Source organism: Microtus pennsylvanicus, chromosome 7 (genome assembly GCF_037038515.1).
Source record: "Microtus pennsylvanicus isolate mMicPen1 chromosome 7, mMicPen1.hap1, whole genome shotgun sequence".
Lineage (NCBI taxonomy): Eukaryota > Metazoa > Chordata > Mammalia > Rodentia > Cricetidae > Microtus > Microtus pennsylvanicus.
Window position 1 is genome coordinate 53242649 of NC_134585.1, and position 6000 is coordinate 53248648.

The 6000-nt window shown below is 51.0% G+C and overlaps 1 long non-coding RNA gene across 3 annotated transcripts; it reads right to left on the reverse strand.

The window, feature by feature from the left end:
• Positions 1-311: 311 nt before the first annotated feature.
• On the reverse strand, positions 312-5647 carry LOC142853754 (uncharacterized). Of its 3 annotated transcripts, XR_012911250.1 has the most exons (4): positions 5343-5647; positions 4089-4288; positions 3188-3433; positions 312-1825 (listed from the first exon to the last, which is right to left on the reverse strand). It is a non-coding gene; the product is annotated as an uncharacterized LOC142853754 (long non-coding RNA). The 3 variants fall into 3 exon arrangements; XR_012911251.1 differs by having other exon boundaries at positions 312-1430; positions 3188-4288; XR_012911249.1 differs by having other exon boundaries at positions 3188-4288.
• Between the last annotated feature and the right edge of the window lie 353 nt (positions 5648-6000).

The window sequence follows — 6000 nt, forward strand, 5'->3', positions numbered from 1 at the left end:
AATCACCCTAGTTGTTATGAAATGGTACCTCACTCTGTGTGTGTATTTAGATTTGTTTTCTTTTTAGTTATGTATCCATGTGTGGGTAACTGCACACGAGTACGGGGGCCCTGGGAGGCCAGAAGTGGGTGTCAGGTCCTCTGGAACTGGAGTTACTGGCAGTTGTGATCTACCCAGATCCCAACTGAGAATCAAACTCAGGTCCTTTGCAAGAAGCAGTACATACTTTATTTTATTGATATTTATTGAGCTCTACATTTTTTCCTGCTCCCCTCCCTGCCTCTCCCCTCCTCCCTTCAATCCTCCCCCAGGGTCCCCTTGCTCCCAATTTACTCAGGAGATCTTGTCTTTTTATACTTTCTACTTCCCATGTAGATTAGATCTATGTAAGTCTCTCTTAGTGTCTGCATTGTTGTCTGAGTTCTCTGGGATTGTGGTTTGTAGGCTGGCTTTCTTTGCTTTATGTTTAAAAACCACCTGTGAGTGAGTACATGTGATAATTGTCTTTCTGTGTCTGGGTTACCTCACTCAAAGCAGTATATACTTTTAACCAGTGGGCCATTTCTCTTGTTCCTCACCACAGCTTTATTTTATGTTTATTTATTTACTTTTGAGAAAGGACCTTACCACATAGCTCTGGTTAGCCTAGAACTCGGTATGTAGACCAGGCTAGTCCCGAACAGAAAAATCCACCTGCCTTTGCCTCCTAAGTGCCGGGATTAAAGGATTGCTTCGCCACCCCCACTCGCACTGTGGTTTTAATTTGCATTTGCCCCACCCGCAATTCATGACTCAGTTTCCTCTCTCCAAATTGGTGCTACACAGGACCGTAGGAGAGTTAAATGAGTAGATCTTGTGAAGGATTTAACATCACATCAGACACACAGCAAGCACGGCTCCCAAGACAAGCTTAATGGCCCTCGTTCTTGTGAGGTCCTGCCGGAGGCTGGCAGCCTAAGTTACAGGAGCTCTTCTTTGCTTGGCGGTCCCATCCTCTTCCAGGAGCACGCGGGACTCCACGGGGAGCTTCTGCAGTATGAGTCGAGCTGACATTTATGAGGGCCGTAGATCTCTCCGACCTCTGTTGCGTTTCCATTCTTTCTCTGTAGTCCTGTGACTTCCTCCTGGGAGCGCTTCAGACTACTCAGCTACTGCCGCATAGTGGGCAGTCTTGGAAGTGCATCTTTCCCTTCTCCCTTGCTTGGCGTGGGAACAACCCTGAGACAGAACCGGGATCAGTCAGTTCTCTCTTCTGCAACCGCACCCTTGACGGCCTCTCCCTTCCTTCTCTGCTGCTCCACATCCCTTCCAGTTTTCCAAGGAGCATCCCCAAAATCACAAAGCCACGTATTCTCAGTTCAGAATCTTCTTCGGGGGGATCTGGCGCAAGACGTAGAGCACCCACTGTGTGTCGCACTTTGTGCAAAACGCTGAGACAGACAGAAGAATCAGTTGCTATTCCTGCCTCGGCGCTCAGGGCTCGGCTGGGCTGATTCAAAGCAGCAGTGATACCAGGAGGCTGCGTTGTTGTCACTGTGCGCAGGCGCAAGGCTGTACACTTGGGGTACATGACTTATTTTTGAACCACATAACAGCTCCTTAACAGAAAACTAAAGCCCTGCGAGGTCAATATTTTGTTGAGGGTTCCATGGCCTGAAACTGGGGGCAACAACCAGTGCGCCTTTAGAATGCCTCCTTTTGATAGAGGGCTATGCACTGATTCACCCGCTGATGCTTGTAGCGGAGGAGAGAGGGTGGCTCTCCAGGCCACTATGGGACTAGTAGAAGAGGCTTTCACCAGTGCTTTGCAAACTTCCGTGAATGACTGAAGTTAAGAGAGAAGTGGGGCTAGAGAGATGGCTCAGTTGGTAAGAACACTCCATGCCCCTCCAAAGGACCTGAGTTTGGGTCAGGAGGCTCACAACTGCTTGTAATTTCAACTCTAGGGGACCTAACACCTGGCCTGGGGGGGGCACCACCAATCCCCTGCCTCTCGAGGGAGGGGAAGGCAGGCTGCCTGGGTGTCAGTAGGGCACTCGCCCCTGTGAAAGATTGCTTCCAAGATTTCGCAGTGAACTGGCCTCAGCTATTGCCACAGCAACAGAGCCCCCCCTGGGCAGACAAGGTCTCAGGCTGTCCTGAAGGCTCCACCACTAGTCAGACCCCTTGGTGCAGAGGCCCTCCATTCACCACACCAACAACCAGTCTCTAAGAATCAAAAGTTCCTGATACATACAGGCTGCTGAGCGAACATGCATGTCTGGGTGATTACATGAAAGCTGCCCGCTGCAAACGTCTATACAGCTCTGTTCTTCCCAGTTGAGTGACTGCCGGGAAGTTGTCTATCCTCTCTGCTTTGGGGAGACCGTCTGCTGAATGGGGAACACGCTGCCACTGGCCACAGGACTTATGAACTAAGTGAGACACTATTCAGAGCTGATAGAATGGTTTAAGTGTCATTCTCTTTAAAGACTTGAGTTTAAACTGGGCGGTGGTGGCGCAAGCCTTTAATCCCAATACTCGGGAGGCAGAGGCAGGAGGATCTCTGTGAGTTCGAGGCCAGCCTGGTCTGCAAGAGCTAGTTCCAGGACGGGCTCTAAAGCTACAGAGAAACCCTGTCTCAAAAAACAAAACAAAACAAAAAAGACTTCAGTTCAGTCCCCAGGATCTACATGGAGGAAGGAGAGAACTAACTCCTCAGAACTGCCTCTACAAACTGCCCCGTCCCCACATACAGACTAAATAAATAAATAAATAATACAGACAAAATAAATACAAATGAAGTGAAGTTAAACAAAGAAAGAAAGGAAGGAAGGAAGAAAGAAAGAAGAAAAGCTAACGAAGGGCCCTGCCACCCCCTGTCCCAGCCCTCCCTCCCTGGTTGCATGTGTCTCACACAGGCCCCCTTGTGTTTCCTGACTGGAGCCTTGTGCAGCAAGACCTAGAGGGATCTAAGGGGCGGGTGGTCTCAGGGATACCAGGATACCACTCTACAGTAAATGAGGACACTGTGCACCAGCCTGTGGGCTCTGTGGAGGAGGACAGTGTTGGCCTGGTGCCCTACACCTGTGCGGAACCTAGCTCCCTGCTTCCTGCCTGTGTGACCTTGGCAGGTCCTTCTCCAGGTCCTGGTGACTTTTATGAGCTCTCAGTAAACAAACGGTGCTTCATTTGATCCTCAGCTCACCTGGTGCTTGGAGTCCTGGTGGAGGCGGCTGCCAGGAGCCAGGAGCTGGTGTGGGAGGCTGGGGCGGTGGCTTTCCCTGAAGGATCGTGGCTGGGGGCATTTCCTGTTTCGGGCAGGTGCTGTTTGAGAAGCCAGGGCCACGTGCAGGGCAAGGCCCAGAACAAGGACCACACCTACTGAGGCCTGTTCCAGCCCGAGCCTCTTGGGTCCAGTGACAGGGCTCAGTCGCAGGCTTCAAGGTCCCTTCTTGAAAAGAAGCAGGAAGCTGTGGCAATATTGTTGGCAGGGGCCTCTCCACACACTTTGGTGGGGGGCTCCCTGGAGGGGACTCCCTGGAGGGGGTTCCCTGCCCAGCCCCCCAGCTCTAGATTACTTTGAAGCATGCCTGAGACAGGTTACTATTCCACAGATACTTCATTTTATCTATAGTAAGGACCCATCTAAAAGGGGAAAAAAGATCAACTTAACTACAGGAGCTTGTGACCCGGGAGCTGCTCGCCTCCCGTTTTCCCCAGCATGGCTCCAGAGGTCATAAAGGGAGCTCTGAAATGAATAGTTCCACCGTGTGACAGGTTGACTTTGCCCAAGGTGGTCCCTTCTCCCCAGCCTGTGGAGGAGCAGAGGGAGAGGTGACCGCTGTGGGCAGCCTGGTGCATACCCCTAGTGACTATAGCTCCTGGTTCTGCCTGAACCTGTGCTGAGGGCCTGGGGGACTCTTGCTCCCTTGTGGGCCTCAGGTGCAGTATTAGGTTGGCTCAGGTGATGGCACCTCTCACTCTTCTAGTTTTCTTTATTCTGTGTGGATGCAGACAGACAGACAGATGTGTATGCTCTCACATACACACACAGAGAGACACAGACAGACACACAAAGACACAGACAGACAGACAGACACACATACGTGCATTCCTGGATGGGATGTTCTTGATCATCTCTCCACTTTTTTTTTCTTTTTGGTATGAGTGCTCTGTCTGCATGTGTGCCCGCAGGCCAGAAGAGGGCATCAGAACTTATTATAGATGCTGTGAGCCACCATGTCCTTCCTAGGAGTTGAACTTGGGTCCTCTGGAAGAGCAGCCATCTCTCCAGCCCCTCCACCTTCTTTAAAAAAAAAAAAACGATGTATTTTAATTTATGTGTATGGGTGTTTTGCCTTCTTGTATGTCTGTGTACCATGTTCGTGCAGTGTCTGCAGAGGCCAGAGGAGGGTGCAGACAGAGGGTGGAGTTACAGACAGTTGTGAGCTGTCTTGTGGGTACTGGGAATGGAACCCAGGTCCTCTGCAAGAGCAGTCATGAGCCATTTCTCCAGCCTCCCTCTCCCTTTTTTTTTTTTTTTTTTTTGAGACAGAATCTCTCACTGAACCTGGAACTTGCTAGGCTGGCCAGTAAGTTCCCAGATCCCCTGTCTGTCACCTCAGTACTAGGATTACAGGGTCTGCTTCTTTAATTCTTTAAAAAGAATGTGTGTCTCTGTGTGTGTGTGTGTGTGCGCGCGCGCGCGCACAGGTGTCCATGGAGACCAGGAGAGGGTGTCAAGCCCTCTAGAGCTGGAGTTGAGCATCTGACATGAGTGCTGGGAACTGAACTTTGGTGTTCTGGAGGAGCAGTATGCATTCTTAGCTGCAGAGCCATCTCACCACCCCCTGAGCCTGGTTTTTCTGTTAGTGCTAAGGATGTGACCTCAGGCCTCTGCAGCAAGCCTTTGCCCACTGAGCCTTCTCCCTACCCAGTGATTGTTCATTCCGTCCTTTGCTCCCATCCTTTTCTGCTCCTTTCGGAGCCGAGACCTTTCTGTCTGTGTGGCTCCTGCCAGTGGGTCCGGCTATTTTCCAAACATCTATTATTATCTTTTATATACTTTGGTAAATGCCATTGTGACATAGTCACCCCCATCCTATTGCTGCCTTTACCCCAGGATGGGTATCCCATTTTTCTTGCCCACACCCCACCCTGAATAAGCTGCTTCTGAATGTCCTGGCAATGAAATCACAATGGAATTGGGTTGCAGGACCCTCGGGTGCTTAGTCTATTTAGGCTGGCCAATACAGGGCCAGCGTGGCTGCCCAGCATACCCTGTCTCCCACAGCCTTCTGACTCCTCTGTCCCCCAGTCTCTGCCAAAGCTGGGCTCATTCTGTTTTCTCACTCACCTACCAGAGGTAAAGTGGTGTTTGGTGGCTTTAAGTGACTAGGACGGGAGCTCCCAGGGTCCCCACCTCCTTCTTCCTCTAGCAGAGTTGCCAAGAATTTGCTATGTAGTCCAGGCTGGCTTCAAACTCATGGCAATTCTCCTGCCTTAGCTGAGTGTTGGGATCATACTCTTGAGCGAGCGTAGCTGGCTGGCATTCCTCCCTGTGTTTATTAGCTTTGGAGTTTTGTGTCCTTCCTTCACATGTCTGTTCGTCGTCTTCGCTTTTGGGGTAGGATCTCTGTCCTCTTGTTAATCTGCAGAACCACCCTGGCTGTCTACTCTAGATGTCACCCTGGATTCATTTTGACCCTCTGAGCATCCACTGTCCTGTCATCTTCCGGCACTTTGAAATCTGACTCCTCTCCCTCCTGCAGGCTCCTCAGGAGTGGACGCCTCCCAGAGGCCCTTCTCGCTCTCTGCCCTTTTGCTAAATGCCAGGTGTCAGAGACAAGGTACAGCCTGCACCAGGAACTGCTCTTGACAAGGGCAGGCCAGGGTGGCAGGACAGTGCTCAGAGCCCCTGCCTAGCGTGGTCAGAGCTGGCTCTGCATGCTCCCCCTAGTTTGGCCATTATGTCAGATCTGGTCTACAACTTGACGAAGACTATATAGTTAGCTGCAA